The sequence below is a fragment of the Sciurus carolinensis genome, chromosome 6 (assembly GCF_902686445.1).
Source record: "Sciurus carolinensis chromosome 6, mSciCar1.2, whole genome shotgun sequence".
Classification (NCBI taxonomy): domain Eukaryota; kingdom Metazoa; phylum Chordata; class Mammalia; order Rodentia; family Sciuridae; genus Sciurus; species Sciurus carolinensis.
Genome location: NC_062218.1, coordinates 2,922,602 through 2,942,509, shown reverse-complemented (window position 1 = coordinate 2,942,509; position 19,908 = coordinate 2,922,602).

Genomic DNA, 19,908 nt, shown 5'->3' with positions numbered 1-19,908 from the left:
AGGCCCTGGAAAAGAGTATCCCAGAAGGTTCTAAGATTGAGGTGGAGACTGTGGTTTCGTTTAAGCTGAAACCAAACATTTAGTGGCTTAAACCGTTGCTAAATAGGCAATTTCATTTTTGTTTCCCCCAAAACCAACCATCTGAAGTCTGTTACACAGGCCCAGCCACAATTATTAAGTCCATCCTCAGATATATATTTTTTAAAGCAAAATACATTTAAGCTTCTCTCAAGGGGATTTATGTTCCAATCTCCTGTCACGTTGGAGCTTTCCCTGAACCCTCCCTAAGCTCTCCATGTTGTGCTCATTTTTCTCTCATTCCATTATATCTGTCAAACTCACCTCCATCATGAGTAGTTGTGACAGTCAAAAAAGGAAAGAAAAGCCCTTCAAGATTCACAGCATCAAAGCCCGAGTCTCCAGGTTCTATCTTCAAGAGCCTCGCAGCAGGGCAATCTTTGTGTTCAACAACCAAAAATGTGACATTTAAGTGGGGACAGATGCCTAACTTTACAATATAATAAATGCCTAGCAAGGCTGCTCCAAATCTGCAGTGCACAAGTAGCATTAGAGGTCAATTTTCAAAATGATCCCTAATTCTTTCATGACAATATATCATTTTACCAATGACCCTAACACAAGCAGTTAGCTGCCCTCATATCACACAAATCCCAGAGGCAAACGAAATGATTTCATGCATAATATAAACAGACATTTTGAAAATAAAATCAAATCACATAAAACCACGGTGAAGAAACAGTCACAATCATGGGCTAACCATTTCCATCCATGGAAATTATTTTCTAAGATAGGGAAGCTCAGGGATGCTGGACCACAAGCCTGTCCTTGGGCTGCATCAACTAACAGACATTTCACTTCCAAAGCAGACGTGGCCCACAAAGCCCCTGCATGCATAAATGGAAGGTTATTTCAGAAAATGACACCAGGCACAGCCAAAATCAGAAGGCACAAGTCAACCTGGACGGTAACGCCTGTCCCCGAGCTGGTAGCCACAGGGCAAGATGTCAGGTGAAACAGCTCATGCAGGGCATTTCTCTTCTCTGCCCGGCAACAATGACGGTTCTGTCAGAGTTTGTGCCAAGTAAATCAAGCAAGGTGGCAAACCCGCAGGGGGCAGGGAGGAGGTCCAGACGGAAGCAGGTGGGACTCCCCCAAGCAGGGTGGTGCCCAGCTACTCGGGAGGCTAATGCAGAGGATCACTGGAAATCAAAAGTTTGGGGCCAGTGAGGGCAACATAGTGAGACCGCATCTCAAAAAAAAAAAAAAAAAAAAAAAGAGAGAGAGAGAGAAAAAAATAAAGAAAAACAGTTTGGACTACATCAAATATAACATGTTTTTTATTGACATCATGCTTTGATTCCAACTGTAAAATCTGAGTATTCTAAGGAGACTTTTCTTCAGAATGAGGAACTAGTGAAAATGAAGCTGTTAAGCAGAACAATTCTGATGTTAGAAAGGATTCTGTGTGACAACTTCTTCCTTAAAAGAATAAGATCATTTCACGTTATTTCAGTCTTTGAGCTTTTTGCAAACCACATGAAGACCTGCACAGTGGCTTCCTGCTTTAGAGACGGCGTCCCCTCTGTTTCAGTAACTTTTTCACTGCTGTGACTAAAAATATCTGATCAGAACAATTTTAAAGGGGGAAAAGTTTATTTGAGGGCTCACGGTTTCAGAGGTCTCAGTCCATAGAAGGCCGGCTTCATTCCTTAGGACCCGAGGTGAGGCAGAACATCATGGCAGTAGAGTGTGGCAAAGGGAAGCAGCTGACATCACAGTGATCAGGAAGCGGAGAGAGACTCCACTCTCAAGATACAAATATGCACCCCATAGTCACACCCCAATTCCCACCTCCTCCAGCCACCCCCACCACTTCAATGAATCCCATCAGGGATTAGTTCACTGATTGTTTTAAGATTCTCACAAGTCAATCATTTCTCCTCTGAACCTTCCTGCAATGTCTCACATGTGAGCTTTCGGGGGACACCTCACATCCAAACCACAACACCCTCCTTCCTCCCCACAGAGAAAGACGCCATCACTTACAGTTCTATGAATTCAAATTGGTCACTCTTCATGTCATTCAGCAAGGTGATCTGTACCAATTTCTAGAGCCAAACATTAGCTGGAGGGGCAGACCGGGTATGCAGGGGACACTCTGATAGACACCTCCAGCCCTTCTCTGTCTCTTCGGAAACAGTCCCTCTGCTCCCAGGAGGCAGAAGCACTCCTGATGTCCTTAGTCATGACATGAAGCAGAGACAGTTCTTCTCCAATAGTTTCATGTTGTTCCTTAGAAATGACGATGACAGATGCAAACTCAAGCTTGACCAGAGAAGGCACAATCATTCTCCCTCTCAAAAGGAAAAAGCCTAGACATTGAAAATGTAGATTTTCCCCACATTTCCAGTGTACAAGGTTGATAGTCCCTTAAAGTGACCTCCCTTCGAATAACCTAACACTGAAGAGAAGGATGACAATTCCAGGAGAGTCGTTGAGGCTTATGTGGGCTCGGAAATCCATGCTAAAGTGTGAGATAACAGGATTTGCTTCACTTTGTTTTGACAGTCCTATTTCTCTCAAGCAAGAATATAAACCTTACTTTTTTTAACTGGTCCCTGCCAATCCAAGGCAATGGCTAGGAAGAACGAGGATCCCTGTGCTCTTAAGGAAATTGGTCTTTGGAGAGAAGCACTTCTGTGTGTCTTACAGAAGCAACACAAGCACCTTGGTGACAGAGCCTCCACCTCTGCACTGGCAAATGTGAAGAGGCTGTGCCTGGGAGGGGCAAGGCCAGCCCAGGTGTGCGGCAGGTGACACAGGTGCCTGGGGCCCTCGTGCTCACCCGCTCTGACCACAGCCCCAACGGCTCTGCACAGCGTGTGAAGGTCCAGGTGTCCTGTCACAGGCCCCCAGGGAGTGTCCCAGCATCTACAGGGCAATGAATGGATGGATACCATGTGCCATGACTTTCCACCAATCATGGCTAAGGTGTAAATAAGACCCGTTACTTACACAATAAAAAAGTGACTGGCACGCCATGCACCAGAGTAAGCATGTTTCTTGCTGGCATGCACTGCACTGCCCCTTGATGGCAAGGTTGTATTGTGCCTTCATGAGGGTTCTAGCCCTGTGACCCAAGTTCACTTGACAACGAAGGTGTCTGGCAGCAATGTGTGTCCCCTCCCCTCCCTCGACCCCAGCTCCAGGGAGTGTCCAGAACTGCTTCTCTTTCTAACTATGGGAAAAGCTCTCCTGACCCAGGGCTTGTTGCTTCTTTGATCTAATGCTCTCGATCCAAAGCTGGGTCTCAGGGGCTGATGAGGCTTCACCACAGCCAAGAACTGCATCCATGTTCTGACTCCACCTTAGGACCATGTGTGTCTCTTGAGGCAAGAATGTGAACTCCCTTGACTGACGGTTAATCCTGCAAAAAGCTTCCAGCAATTGCATGTACTCCTGACCTTAAAAATGTCTTGCTGCCTAGCTTATCCCCAGGTCTTGCTGATGGCTGCTCTTATTTAGAGCACAAACTCCCGTGCAGAACCTTGTGGGTCTCGCAGGTGCAGCGCTTCTGAGTACGGATGTTCATCCCAGGGCAGCTGTGTTCTCTGCTCAGCATCTTAGAGAACTCCTTAGGTGGGAGCTGCGTGTAATGAGCCCAAATACCAGAAGGAGTGAAGAGAAAATCAGCAGAGAAACTCTGACCCATTCCAGCAAGGTGCATATGCAAGCCATGAGCTGGAGAGGGCTGGACGCATGAGCCATGAACAGGGTCCGGAGCCTGGGTGGCAATGGAGGCTGGACGGCAGTTCCCTCGGTGCTGGGGACGGATGTTTGTGGGGGGCATCTGGGCTTATCACAGAGGCCTGGACGTATCACACCAGAACCTGTAAGCTCCCGTGGACAGCAAAGTAAGGCTGCCAACCCTCAGAACAGTTATCTGACCTGGCCAAGCTGGAAGGCAGTACCCAGTGCTGCACTCCATCCAGGCTGAGCCTCAGACACAGTGCCAAACACTCCCCTCCCGGTGCAGACCAGCCCGAGTACACTCAAGGACAGGCCCAGCTGCCTGCAGCAGCCCTGGGGTAGGCAAGCTGTCCTCTCAGGCTGGGAGGGGCCTTCCACCACTGCCCTTCTCTCCAAGAGCACCCATGCCCTGAGTCCTGACTCTTCACATCTGTCTTCAAACTCTTCTCCTGGATCAAGAGGGCCAGGACCGTCGGCAGTGCCCAAGTTTCCCTCCATGTCTGACTGAGTGCTTTCAGTCACTCCTGGACTGCTGATGACTTGCCAAGACGCCCGGCTTATGCAGGCATCTCGCCCAGCAGTGTAGGGACTATGCCCCTGCCGCTGGACCCTGCAGCTGTGGCCAGTGCTCTTTGGCAGCCCCTGCCACAGCTTGATGGAGAGGAGTGGCTCACAGTGCTGAAGGTTCTGGAAGTCAGGAGTCCCAGGCCAAGGGCCGCAGGGCGGGCTCCTCCTGAGGCGCCTTCTCCCTGTGTCCTCTCATGGCTGTCTCTCTGTGACCTAATCCCTCAGAGGAAGGGCACCCATCCCGGTGGGCCCGCCTGAAAGACCTCACTTTAATGCTTTCTTCAGAGACCACCTGTCCCGACACCCCAGGCAGTGGGCCCAGTGGCCGGGACCTCAACATGGGTCTGAGGTGCACACTCAGCCCAAATTCTTGGTATTTTTTCTCCCTTGGCAAAAACTTATACCAAATTGGAATTTCCCCCTAAAAACTTTAGGAGGCGAGGAGCAAAGTCCCTCCTGAGGCCCCTTAACTAGAATTGCACACAAAGATCCACTCAGCAAGGTAAGGCCCTCCCCAAGAAATTCCCCTCCAGTTCTTCTGAAACTACCTAATTCAGGTACAAATTTATTTCTTTTTATTGCACTTCTGGTTACAAATATATGGTTATTCTAAAGCAGAACTTTAAAAATTAATAGCATACTTAAGTAGAAGACTTTACAGGTTTTAAATATGAATTTAAAGTGTTTCCATGACATACAGTATTAACTACAGTGAGAATGGAACCACGGAGTCTAAAGGGCACTTGGTGTAATTCATGGAGACATATTAGCACAACATTTATAACAGATTTCAGAAGCAAGGCTAATATTTCATCAAATCTGCAGCAAATAGCCTTTCAATCCACGTATTAAAATCCTAATAGCTGCTATTACACTCGGGCTAAAGGCAACTGTAAAGCGGGTAGAAACCGGTGCTCGTCTCCACCAGAGTGTGTTTGTGGGCTCAGAAGTTTTCGGAGTTTTGGCTTCCTGACAACCCTTGTTCCTACGGCCTCGTTTATGTTTATTGCACACCTTTATGGAAAAGTTGGAAATATTATGGGCAAAATCTCAGCGCAATATAATTGAGAAAATCTCTAAGAAGAGGAGGACTGCTAGAGGAACAGTGCTGATCACGGCGCAGCTGTCAGCAAGACAGGACGCACCTCTGCGTGTCGGTGACCCTGTCGCACACTGTGGACAGAAGCTGTGACGTGCCCTGACCCGAGTCCCCCTCCTCAGTGTTGGGACCCGATGGCCATGTGTGATCAATAAAGTCCATCCACAGCGGGCAGAGGGAGGTGTTAAGTAGTTATGAAAACAATTCCTAAATTAGTTTTCTATAACTGAAAAAATAAAAGTTACATAAGGCATGTTTTGCATTTATTGAAATGCCATAATATCGTGTACTGGGTTGGTTAAGCTCGTATAGGGCCCTATGGGGAAATATTTGCAGTTTTATTTTAAAGAAATTGTAGCTTTATGTAAAGTATATCTTGACCTAATCTTAAGAATTCAGTGTATTTCTCATTACAAACCCAAGAGTGGTACTGGGGTGTTTTTCTGAGTCTCCAACTTCATAGCCACAAACTTAGCTAATAATCATATTTATCTGGTCGGGATGAAAATGTTTGAGGTAATCACAACAGCAGCAGAGAACAGTCCATCCCTAGTTTTTGAATTTTGATGAGTTGGCGGCGACTACTTAATGTTAGGATCGTGTCTTTCTTGACTTTGTTAAGACAGGGTTACTTTAGTTAACTGACTAATGCAGCCTGGCTAATGATTTGGTGTGGCCTCTGGGGAGTCCTGCCCAGGCTGGTGGGGGCGCGAGGACAGGGCGAAGACACAAGGGGCCCTGGCATCAGAGCCGGTGGGCCTGGGAGGCTCCGCTGCCCGTTCTTGGAGGCTCCGGCGCAGCATCCGCTTTCCATTAACACTGGTGTGGTTCAGAACATTTCCAGGGTTTGTCGTTTAGAATTTTCTCTAGTCCACAGTATATCAAAAGAAATGAAAGTAAACAACTGGGAGGCCTGCCCCACCCAGAGACTGTGAAGAGCGGTGTGATCTCAGTTGTTTACCCTGTTCTGGAGGCTGTCTTGTTCTCTGGTTGTTGTTTGTTTCCATTTGGTGGTTTAGTCCCTGCTGTTGCTGTGCTTTCTGCTGATGAAACAGCTGGGATTCAATGAGATTAAGTGATGTGCGTAACCTCAGTCGTTCGCAGACTCCATTAGAGCAAGATGCATTTTGATTTTTTGGAAAGGGCAAAAGCTATTCAGAGCCCAGTCTGTTGATTGATGTGGTCACCAAACTTGGGAATTTTGTAAACTCTATTTCTTAAAAAAGTTGCTCTCAAGTTACAACACTGCATGCTCACAGGGAAGCGCGGGCGCCAGTTCCTCAGGCGGCCCTCACATCAGACCCGCCTCCTGGGTCACTGTCTCCCCAGTTCCGTATCTCTCAGGGGCTCCAGGAACCTTCTGCGCAGCCTGGGGACACCCCGCGTGGGCTCCTCCAGTCTCCAGTCCCAGGTCTGGCGCCTGCCTCCCTCCTGACTCCACCTCCTCAGTTGCTACATCTCCTTTTCCTTTCCTTTTTTTAAGTTCTAAGTGATACTTTCTTAGTTTCCCCCAGTTTTTAGGAGGCATGTTGAAGCCCATACATTATGCTATCCTCCGAGTAAGAGTAATTCATGACCTCAAAATTCTCAAAATTGAAAGATGTACTGCTTTCAATGTGTAAGCCCCAACATTTTAAAAAATGGCTCAAATGTGTGGATGTTTAATGTAAACACACATTACATTATATTGGATTTTAATTTCAGAAGCTTGAGTTAAAGTTCTTCCAATGCAAATGTCCAACAGGCCAACAGGAACTAAGACCAAAGGAGGATGCAGATGTTTTCCCAGAAAACAAGAACGGGAGGCTAGGAGAGAGGAGAAAAGGGTCCCAGCTCCCCACTGCTTGCAGTGAGCAGGGGCAGAACTTCCTGGGACACGACACGGTCCAGCCACGGGCAGTACAGTCTGTGGAGCGACATTCTTTTTCCTACCCACACCTAGGGGTTCCGGAAGCCCTGCAAATTGGACTGTCAGAGACAGACGGACAGGAGAAAACTACATGAATTTATTTAATACGATTTTTTTTCATTTTTTTAAAATTTTATTTGTTCTAATGAGTTGCACGTGACAGTAGAATACATTTATGCATTTTGATAGATCTTACATACATGGCGTGTAATCTCTCATTTTTCTGATTGTACACGTTGCAGGATCACACGGGATGCAGTCACACATGTACATGAGGTCCTCATGTCTGTCTCACTCTACTGTCCTTCCCACCCCATGCCCTTCCCCTCCCTTCGCTCTTCTCTACCTAATCCAGAGTGACTCTGTTCTTCCCTATCTGCCTCCCTTACTGTGAATCAGCATCTGCATCTCAGAGAAAACATAAATCGTATATATCACAGGGGCCTTGGTAAGGAGACAGACACCTCAAGAAACCATCACTCCTGAGGTCGCGTCACCGGGCTTGTGAAGAGGAGACGCCCTGGGAACAGAACACAAGAGGGCCTGAGCAGGGCCACTGTCCCCTGTGCACAGGGAGAGCACCTATCTCTGCGAGGTCCGGGCCTGCTTCAGGAGAGCGGGGAGGTGAGTGGCACCCTCAGGGTCTCCCAAGTCCCTACAGCCTGGGCACTCGGGAGGCCCAGGTGCCACACTCGGGGCAGCTGTGCTGAGTCCGTGGTCCCTCAAGCTCACGGTCAGAATGGCCAGCAGCAAGGCTCCCGGAAGACCACAGGTACGACTGACTCCACTCTGGAATGCCAACTTCGGAATCAGTTCCCGCGGTGCTGTCTCTCTGTCGCGGGTTTTGCATCAAGAAATCCTGCCTCCCCCATATCCTCATGAGAGGGCTTTCCCGATCTGCCCTCCTCTGAATCTCTGTTCTCACAGGGTGTGTTCAGCTAGTTCCCGCAGGGAACTAGCACAGGAACTCTGTCTCAGCCCCACTCTGCCGCTCAGGCCTCACGGTGCTGCCATCTACACGGGCAGCTTGAACCCTGGCTGCTCCCGTGTTCTGGCTAAGCCTCTCCACACCATTGGCAAAGCAAGCTTCAGTGTGAGCGCTCTTGCCATCTGTCTTGACCCCTCAGACACTGGCTGGCATAACAAGTTGTCTGAACCCTGGCTCAGTCAATAACCACGTAGAAGATGCTCTGAACAGTTGGCAGGGCCTCACTGATAAAACACAATCTTCAGGCTGCTGTAGGAGTTAGGGCTCTACATCGGGAAAGTGCGGTGTGGGGCCTACAATAGCACCAGACAGCTCAATGTCACTGCCAAGCACACTGCCGTCCTGGGGAGCAGGTGACTGGCACCTCACCCACCTTGGCACTTAGTAGAAAACTACAGATAACAAGTCCCTCATCTCACCAGAAAAATTCCTCCACCCAAGACCAGTACCTGGATCAGGCTTGGTTTCTTTTTCGGTATCTCTTGTGTCCTGTGGAAAACTGGGTCCCCTTGCCAATGTTCAAGCCTCCTTCGTTTCTCAGAACAGGAACCACGTTCAGCCTGGCATGCCCACAGCTGCACGGAGTACCAGGGAAGCACATTGTGTGCCTGCCCCTCTGCCTCCGCCCAACTTCTCCAGGTATTCAGGGAATCCCACAGGTATTCTGGCTCATCCTAGGCCACACCAAAAATGATCAACTTGATGACTCTAAAACCCACCCTGTTCTCCAGAATCCCTATATTTTACTTATCCCTGGGCTTAGCAGGTGACGTGGGCCAAGGTGGACATTCATGACCCACCCGAGGCTGTCACACATCACACACTTCTGCCTGTGAGGTCTGCTGTTCCATAAAAAGAAATCTCACAATCAACTTAAACAGCAACTGCCTGCCTTCTGTGTGCTTGGGCCAGTAGGAAGCCAGAGGAACGGGCGAGGAATGAAGAAGGGTGAATAGGGGTGCAGGACCAGGGCAGAAGGCCTCAGGTTGCGTTGTAAAGTCATCCAGAGAAACAGCAACAGAAACGGCGGTGCTGTGGTTAGACATAGCTGTCACCCCAGAGCTCCTGTGTGAGACCATGCAAGGACATTTAAGGGGAAGCGATTGGGTTATGAAAGCCTTAACCTAATCAGTGCATTAATCCTCTGATAGGAATTAACCGGTGGTGCCTTAGGCAGGTGGGGCAGGCCTAGAGGAAGCCGGTCACTGGGGAGCGCCTTGGAGGTATGTATTTTGTCCATGGTGAGAGAAGAACGCTCTCTCTCTTTCTCTCTGCTTCCTGGTGCTCTCTCCCCAGTTGCTTTTCTCCACCACACCCTCTGCCATGGTGTCCTGCCTCACCTCAGGGCCCCAGGAATGGATTGGCCATCTATGGAGAGAGACCACTGAAATGAACATGAGCACCAAGTAAGCTTTTCATCTCTAATTGTTCTTGTCAGGTCTTTTGGTCACAGCAATAAAGCTGAGTAACACAGATGGGTAGATAGATGGTGATAGATGGTGACGGACAGAGGATGGGGAGGTTGACAGATGATAGACATGAGACAGTGCTTACTATGGGAACTGGGTTTCATGGCTCGGAAGTCTGAGAAGTCCTGCAATATGCTGACTACAAGTTGGAGAAGGAGGTAAACTGGTCGTGGGGCTCAGACCAAGTCCAAAAGTCTGAGAACCTGAAGTTCTGATGTCCAATTGCAGAAGAAGAAGTCCACACTCCAAAAGAGAAGAATGTCCATGCTCCAAAAGAGAAAGAACATGCCTTCCCTTGCCTCTTTGTTTTATCCCTGCCTTGGCAGATTAGATGGTGCCATGCACATTGGGTTAGGGTGGATCTTCCTTAGTTCACTGACTTTGAATGCCAATATCTTCCAGAAGCATCCTAGAGACTCACCCAGAGTTGGTGTTTTATAGCTATCTGGGCATCCTTTAGTCCAATCAAGTGTCCCAGGCACTCCTTCCTGTGCTTTCTAAATGCTGTGGCCTTGAATTCTGGCAAAAGCTTGGAGGAACTGGGATGCAGGAGAGTCACACAGTTAGGGAGTAAGGGGCTGGGTTCAAACCTGGACAGGCTGCCCCAAAATCGTTGCTCCCGGCTCTGCCACCATGGTGCCTCCTGGCAGATGCCCTCATCCAGGAGTGGTCCTTAAAGGGAGATGGGGTTGTCATGGGTACTCATACTGTCCACTGTTGCAGTCACAGGGCAGGTGGTCCAGAGTCAGCTCCAGACAAATCTAGCTGTGAAGACAGCGGTGCAGTTGAGCTGAGCCATCGCCTGCCCACACCACAGCAAGTGCTCCCTGTGGGCCACTGCACAACCTCGCTCACCTTCTGTGTGTGACACTGCCTTTGTCCTTGGTGTTCTTTAAATAAGCAAAGCATGGATTTGAGTATGAGATTTATACCTGTTGGGTGTCATTTTTTTACTACCTATGGTCTATGCATATTCAAATCATATTTTTATCTAGTGATAAGAATACCTTTGCCTTAAAGGATAGACTGACAAACATACAGAGCAGCCATAGTTACTAACGAAGAATGTCCCTGGCTTCACAATGGTGTGAATTGTGATTTTTCAACATTACATTACATTGAAAAATGACATGCATCCAGTAGAAACAGTACTTCAAATTTTGAACTAGGATCTTTCTGGAACCTGCAAATGGCAGCACCAGCTCTTGGGGGGCTGCAGCAGCCATGGCTGTCACGTGCAGTCAGCCCTACCACCAGGAGGTTGAACCCTGGACCCCACACTGCTCAGCCCGGGTGTGCAGTCGGGTAGGTGTGCCCAACGTACTTACAACTTACACTTTGAAACGAGTTGGGTTCCTCAAGATGTAGCAGCAGCCTAAGTGAAGGACATCTGTGTGAGTGACCTGAAACGTGGGGCCTGTGAGGGAGAAATCTATCCGTAAACTGCCAAACATCTCAGCATCCTGAAGAGGGCTCGGGTACCGCTGAGGGATCCTGGTGCACTATTTCACAATGCTCACTATTTCACAAAGGAGGCATTTCTCAAGCCCGGGTTGAGGCATTCCCATATTTGGAGCATTGGACTATGATCTCTAGTGACCCGGGCAAACAATTACTTACCTGAGCTGAAGTTTACTTTTAATGGACCTAGAGGAGGACATTTCTTCTTCTATGGAAAGAGCCAGAGGTGGGAGATTGAGATAGGAAAGGACAACTTGGACCAGTGTCTTAAGGGATCGTGGGTAAGTCTGGGCATGATGTGTGGTAGGGTCTCGTCACCCATCCAGCTGCTTGACCACCCATGGGAGATGGCTTCCTGGTCTGGGCTCCAAGGAAGAGTTTCTTAAGGCCTCTCGTGATTGGTGCCTATGGAGAAGGGAAGAAATAAATACGCACATGGCTCTCCCTGAAGCTCCGAGGCCCTGCTCTCTGGAGGGTGGCGTTCAAATGTGGTAGCAGAGCCCCATTGTGACACTTTAAGGATAGACAAAGGTTTCCATCTAAATGGCAATTTTCATTAAGGGAAAAGAGGTATTGAAGTGCTTGAAGGTTCCACATCACCCGTTGATCCTCTTTGGACAGTTCAAGCTTGCGAGTTCCCGTACAGGGTCACCAAAACAGCACAAGGCAGTTCATTCAGTGTTGGCGTCACAGTCTTCGAAAGCTCCTTAACGTGATGGAGGGCCCGAGAGAGCACCCCACTTTTCCTCATTATAGGAGGTGAGCAGCGTCTGGCCCACACAGCTTGGCGACTTCCCTGGGCTTGTGTGTTTTGTCCCTCCCAGCAGCTGAGAGCACCGCACACTATAAATACGTAACATGGAAGCCACGCAGGCTGGTGGGAACGTTCCAGGCTCAGTGACCGCTCTCAGGACGTGAGCTGTGCAGTCCCAGATACCACCGCAGCCTGGGCCCCTGCACTGAGTGTGCTCCCTGATTGTGTTTGAATATCTCTGCTTTCTAAGCCGTCTGCACACATCCAGGCCTAACCGAGCCTGAGCACTCTACGTAGTACCCCTCCCTCCAGCCTTGCTTTGGAATAACAAAGGGGAAAGTCTGAGAGTCCAGAAGAGACTCCAACAGGATCCACCCTCTCTGACGTGCAAAGGGACACTGTGAAAAACGAAGCCTGCCCCTCTTCTCCCAAGTCAGATATGAGGCAAGAAAAGTTTGCTAGTTAAACACAGTGCCACCAAGAGAGGTGCGGGTGCTCCCTGGGGGTGGGCCCCGGCCGGTCAAGCTCCCGGGGGTGGGAGGGGGCCATGGCTGCCTCGCACCTCACTTCCAGGGACTGCAGGGGACCTGCTGTGGACACACGTGAGAGCCACTTTTCTGCCTATAAGCTTCTCCTGTGTAAAGGCTGTTTTATGAAATTGCGTTCACAGGCGAGGCTGCGTCTGTCCTGTCTGGATTTAGGATTCACGATTTAGCATACCGAGCTGCTACGTGGCACTTCAAGATTCCTGAGTATCCCTTCCTCAGCCTGCTTCCTGGCTCACGAAGCATCTGCTCAGAGGTGCTGCTAACGAGGTGATGAGTAAAGTCTATATTTTAATGGCATTAACAAGACTTTATGGAAGTGTTTATTAGACCTGGGCTGTGGCCTCCGAGGGTCTGCACTGGTTCTGGACTCCTTCCCTTAGAGTTGACTGCAGACTCACTGTAAGAGCTGATCCCTGTGGCTCTTCTGTGTAGCAGGCTCTGTAGGTAGATAGGTAGGTAGGTAGGTAGATGATAGAGAGCAGATAGATTAATGATAGGTAGTAAATAGATGATAGATGATAGAGGATGGATGGATGGATAGATAGATGGTAGTGATAGTAGATAGTTGATAGTAGATAGATGATGGACTGATGGTAGATAGATAATAGATGATAGCAGAGAGATTGATAGAAGATAGGTAGTAGATGATGAACAGATTGATAGTAGAGAGTTGATAGTTGATAGCTGATAGGTAGAAGACAGATGATAGATTGACAGTAGACAGATGATGGGTAACAGTAGACGGATGATACATATGTGATAGTAGACAAATGATGGATGATAGAGGATGAATAGATAGATAGGTAGGCAGATAGATAGATAGATAGATAGATAGATATTCTCACCTATCTAATCATAGGTTCTGGTACAGTTTTGGTTTATCTTATTGCATAAATGACTCATGAAGTGAGTCTGAAAGTCTGAAGTGACTTTGGGAGTGGACTCCAGGGCAGAAGACCCTGTCCTGAGCAAGCCAGAGTGTGGTGGAGCCAGAGCAGTGACCTGCCCACGTGGCACTGCCGCAGCAGTGGGTTAGAAGAAATAGTAATTCTGAGACTCACCCCACTTTACCCCTCTGCTGGAGAAGGGCGGTCAGCTCATGTTTATTGCAGCTTATCGCACTGTTCCATGAAGGGTGCTGATTTGCATTCCAAATCTTAAAATTCCAAGGATCCAATCAGACAAGATCAAAGCTAAATTAGTCTGGAGGTCTCTGAGGAGACCTCTGGCTACAAGGCAAGGACGCCCCCTATTACATGGGGGGAGCTGTTCCCTCTGGCATGTCAATCTAGTAAAGCTGGGTTCTCCCTAATTTTCCAAAGTTGATTTCACTGCCTCCTGAGTAATTCAGAGATAATTATACACATATCAGAAATCGGCGTGTCTCTGCAGATGGGTGTGAGCGTCTCTAGATAGACTCCAGAGTTCCATCCCAATGGACAGCGGTGTGTGCTGTGAATAGGCAATCAGAGGAGAAGCTGGGAACGGTCAGAATTTGAAAAACTTCTAAAAACACAGCTTCAACCAAATTGTTTCTTTTCACAAAATATAGATATATTGTAAATAATGAATTCATATGTCCTCTGTCCATTCTTAGAACTTTTATGTCATCCCTGGATACAGGACTGAGACACACACACCCTTCATCTAAATGTGGGTGGATTCTGGGTACACTACTTAGGTGCACCCCAGGAATCCCTCTCCTGTCTTTTTACTACCATTGCAGTTTCTCGGTGGTCCTCAGTAACCCCTCTAAAAGGTGATAGTCGTAAGGTAGGGGAGAAAACCATAAGTACTATATGGAGATGTGAAAGCAGGAAGGCAAGATCAGGAAAAGGAAGAAGGAAGAGAAAGAGAAGAGAGGGAGGAAGGAGAGCAGGTGAGAAGGGCCACGGTAAGGGGGGCTTCTTCTGGGGCCTCGGTTCTGGCATGTGTTGAGGGTCCAACCCTAAAACAAACAGCGGAAGAGCCGAAAGGATCCAAGGTCATGGGTATGAAGAGTGACTCAAAGCTGAGAAAAACACAGAGGAAAGAGAATTTCTGAACCTAGAGGCTACAGGCAGGCTCCTGAGCAGCACTGTGGCCCCAGGCTCTCTGCCCTCAGGCACACCTCCCCCTCCACCCCAGTCATTAAATGATGTCACAGAGGGCCACCACAGACACACCAGCACACCTAGCAGTGGAGCCCCGGGGACAGGGGCCTAGACACAAGAACCCCTAGACACACAGCAGAGGCTCCCACAGTCCCCTGATGCTCATGATGCACCCCACATGAAGGGGAGCCGTCAGGACGGACTGAGGGTTTAAATGTGTATGATAAGGACCCTCTCAAAGTGGTAGGGACAAGCGCATGTCCTGGAGACTGCAGCATCTGCTGAGTATCCACATATCTTGGCCCCCTCTGATGTGGCTCTGTGACAGGTCCAGTCTGAAGATTGAAAAGCAAGGGTCCAGGGGAGCTAAAAACTTGCCCTGGTTTTCAGAGCTTAAAACAGGCAAAGCTGGTCTAGAATTCAGCATGTTTCTAATCTGAAAGAAAAATAAATAAAAGGAAAGATTGAAATAATGGGATATCCAGTGATTGAACCAAAGAGCACAGGAGGTGAGGAGCAGGCAGATGCAGGCAGGACATTAGCTGGGAAACTCTCCTATGTGCTATGGAAGGGGAGAAATAATCAGAAAGCTCACAGAGCCAGGAGGCTAGAAAGACAAGCGCACATGCACCTAACACAGACCCAGAGAGAAGCCCACATGTACCTAATGCATGAAGAGGCAAGAGCACTGTGGAAAGTGGTCAGACTGAAAATGAAGGATCTCAATTTGCAAAAGCCCAGTGGGGACCCAACAGGTCAAATAAGGCAAAACCCTCACCTGGACACTTTCACAGAGCAAAGTAAGGATGTCAAAGACATGCAGAACATTCTAGTAACTGCAGGAGAGGAAGGGAAGATGACTACAAAAGAACAGGAACATGCTGTCACCAGCAACCCAGGGAACACAGGCAGGCTCTCTGCTGAGCGAGGGGACGCCTTGAGCTTTGCATTAGCACCGCTTAACCTGACACATTCTATTCAAAAGTGAAAGTGAATTAGAACTCTCTTCAGGCGTACAGCCTTAGAGGAATGGCTATGAAACAGCACCTTGAAAACTGCCGTGGAGGAGGCTAGTTAAGGTTTAGATATGGGGTGTCCACAAAAAGCTCATGTGTGGAGCAGTGCAAGAAACTGCAGAGGAGAAATGATCTGGTTATGAGAGTCTTAATCTAATCAGTGCCTTAATCTCCTGATGAATAGTTAACTGGGTGGTAACTGGCAGGTAGGGTGTGGCTGAAGGAGGTAGTACTGGGGGAAGCCTTTGTGATTTATATTTTGTCCCTGGTAAGCAGAGCTTTTCTAGTAACTGTTCTGAGCCACTTTTCTCCACCATACTTTTCCGCCATGATGTTCTGCCTCACCTTGAGCATAGAGCAATGGAGCTGGCCATCTATGGACTGAAATTGTGAGCCCCAAATAAACTTTTCCTTCTCTAATTGTTCTTGTCAGGTCTTTTGATAACAGCAATGTAAAAGTTGACTTAAAAAAAAAAAAAAAGACCAAAAAATAAAAAGAAATAAAAAATGAGTTCCAGAGATTTCTGCAAAAAACAGGGATGGTAGAGTAATCAGAGAAGTCAGTAAGGGTTTTTTATATTAAAAAGTAAGAACAAAAGGGAAGGGAGCAGTAAGTTTATATTCACCAGGAATTAAAGTCGTAAAATTCTTAATAAATAAGAAGAAAGCTATCAAAAGGAAATAGTAAGCCAGTCCCAAAAAACCAAAGGCAGAAAAAACTGAAGGCTGAAAAAACTGAAGGCCAAATGTTTTCTCTGATATGCAGAATATAATTCACAACGGGGGCGGAGCTAGGGAGGAACAGAGTTACTTTAGATTAGGTAGAGGGGAGTGAAGGGAGGGGAAGGGGCATGGTGTAGGAAGGATACTAGTAGAATGAAACAGACATTATTACCTCATGTACATGCATGACAGCATGACCAATGTGATCCTGCAACATGTGCAATCAGAAAAATGAGAGATTACACTCCATGTATGTATGATCTATCAAAGTTCATAAATGCATTCTACTGTCATATATAACTAAGTAGAACAAATTAAAAAATTTTAAAAAGGGAAAGAGTGGCACTAGGAGTCTGCTTTGTTAGAAGCATAGAATTTTAAAATAAGGCTTATGGAGCAGCGCAGAAATAGATACACAGGTATCACTTTTTAAAGCAAGGTGTAGATTTGATAAAAACACATGAAGAACTCAGAAGCCTCTTTTTAAAAGTAGATAATTTAATCCCCAAATCTGTATGGAAATGTCAAAAATGCACAGTAGTTAAAACAATATTGGAAAGAAAGAACAGATGTGGAGGAAGAACACTCTCTGGTTTCAGGACCGCTTGCTCTTGGTACAAGGATGAAGAAATGGACCCATGGAACAGAACAGGAAGTGGAAAGCAGAGGTCCCAAATGCTGCCAGCTGACTTTTGCCTGAGATCCCAGGCCAATACAAGGGAGAAGAGAGAGGATTTTAACAGTACATTGGAACAATAGAAAGTCAGATAGAAAGAAATATCGCTTGAGTCTCATCTCACTCCACACAACAACAGCAAAACTAGCACAAGCTTGGTCATAGATCTAAATAAGAAATTAAAAGTAATAACATTTCTATGAAAAAATAGTTTACAGTCTCAAGGCAGACAAAAATTTGTAGGAAAAGATAGAAAAATCGATCCACAAAAAAATAAAGCCAATTGCTTTGACCTCCTTTGGCCTCAAGAAAATGAAAAAGAAATGTTTGCTAATCAAATAATGACATTAAAAAGTAAAAGAACCAATCACAAATCTTGAAAAGAATCTGTAGCACACTCATCTCTATATGCCTAGAGCATTTATGAAATTTCAGCAATAATAAAACAATTTAATATTTTAAATTAAGGAAAAGATTTAAATAGGCACTTAATAAAGAAGATAAGTGAAATTCTGGTAAGTACATAAAATATGCTCGATATTAATAGTGTTCAAAATTAAAATTGAAATGCTAGATAAGAAACTACTTCCCACCCCCTAAAACACTAAAATGACTGACAGTCATTTACTGGCAAGGAGGTACAGGGCCCGGTCTTTTCCTGGGTTGCCGACAGAAGGGTCAAATGACAGAATGCTTTAGAACTGATTGTCCATTCCTTCTAAGGCTGGGCATATATTCACCTTATGCCCTAGCCCTTCCATGGGAAATAAGCACTTTTTGCTTAAAAGTAAGTATTTTTCACTTAATAGAAAGGAAAGCTTATAAACACACACATACACTCATGCAGAAAATTATGTATATATCAACTTCATTCATAGTAGCCCAAACTGTAAATAAACAAGTGTTCATCAAAACAAAAATGTATTTTTAAAGTCATGGTGTATTCATATATGCAAAGAATGGAATGCGCTTCAGCAATAAAATACGGGTAATTGCAAATATGAATGAATCTCAAAACGATTATGTTAAACAACAGAAGCCAGATACAAAAGACCTCACCCTGTATCATTCCTTTTATTAGGAATACAAGAGAAGGCGAAGACATCTACAGAAGTCTGAGTGCTGTCAGCTCTGGGGCAAGAGAGACTGACTTGAAAGAAACTCAGGGCCTCTGGGGAAATGCAGATGTTCAGAGTCATAGCCGAGGTGCTGGTTATAGAGGTGTACACAGTTGTCACGACTCATGAAACTAAAGACTTTAGATGCATGCCTTTTATTATAATTTAAATTTACTTCAATTTGGAAATATCAATAGAAGCCAATGAACATAATTATAGGTTTCCAATCTTAGGAAACTACCAAGAGAATAAAAATAAATCGTACAATTTTAACTTGTAATTTAAACCTGATTTTCCCATAAGCCCAGTTAAAAGAAAAAGAAAGGAAAATCCAAAATAAATAAGTGCAGCACATTGGAAACATAAGTTGGAAGAAGAAATAAATCATAATGAAGCAATAATTACAGTAAATAAAAATGTGCAATAGAAAGACTAAGAATGCCAAGCTGGACTTTTTAAAAGTATAATCCAAAAGAAGCAAGAGAGTTTGAATAGAAGGATAGAAAATACCATGGAAATGTCATCCATATAAAGAAGCAATGACAATTTAACTATTCAAACAAATGTCAGAACAAGAACATCAAGTTAAACAAAGAGGAAAGTGATTCTAATAAGAATAGCACATAACCACTATGAACCTATATGTACTTAATAACATAACCATAAAGTAGGCAGAACAACTGACAAACCAAAGACCCGGATGCACCTGCAGTCGTGGCGGGAGCTGGCGCTCCTCCACCTCACCTGTAGGAGACAGGAGGCAGTAGCGGGGGCTGCGACCGATGCAGCCCCTGGGCTGTGGACTCTGCTTGAAGTGCAGGCGAACCTCCGTCCTCCAGCCTGGCCACACTCCTCGGTGCCCTCCTCCACGGCCTACTGCCTGGGCCTAGGGAGGCATCTACAGAAAGTGGCCTTGAAACACTTTTATTGCTGCTCGTCACTGCTGAGGCGTAAATGTATGTGATCCATTCCCAGAATTTCATTTTTCTGAATTTTTCAAAATGGTTTGTAGCAGAATGAATATTAGAAAAACAAAACAGCAAAAAAAAAAAAAAAGGGTCCTTCACCACACACAGACAGTTAGAGAAGTCTGTTCTTGCTGGCTGGTTTTCTTGCAGTGCTGAGGTGGAACCTGGGGCCTCGTCTGACCAGGCAAGCACTCTGCCACCAAGCTGCACCCCAGCCCAAGAAGCCTTCGTTTTGAGAGCACAAGAAGAGTTGCATAGATCGACCGTCATTAGACCACAGATGAGTTCTCAGTAAACATATAGAGCCAGTGCCATAAAAACATACTTACTCACTGCAGTGAATAAAACTAGAAATTAAATTAACCAGAAGGCATGACTCCAAAACTTCCTCCAGTACCAGAATCACAACATGTATTTTGCTATAAAGTAAATGGTAACAGAAACTGTGAAGTACTTAGAAATGAATGACTTAAAACATTAGATTTAAGAATGTGTGGAAAACATCTACAATGCTATGTAAATTTTATATGTTATAATACATTTTCATGAGACAAGAAAAATTGAAAACAAATGAGCTAATTGAAGGCAAAATATGTCGAATTTATTACATTAAAGTAGGGATTGATTTTAATGAAAAACACATGGGCCAAGTTAGCAACAGATAACAGATTGAGAGAATATATTTGCAATATCTAAAACCAACAAGGGATCACATTATCTAGAAAATGCAAGAAATGCCCATAAATCA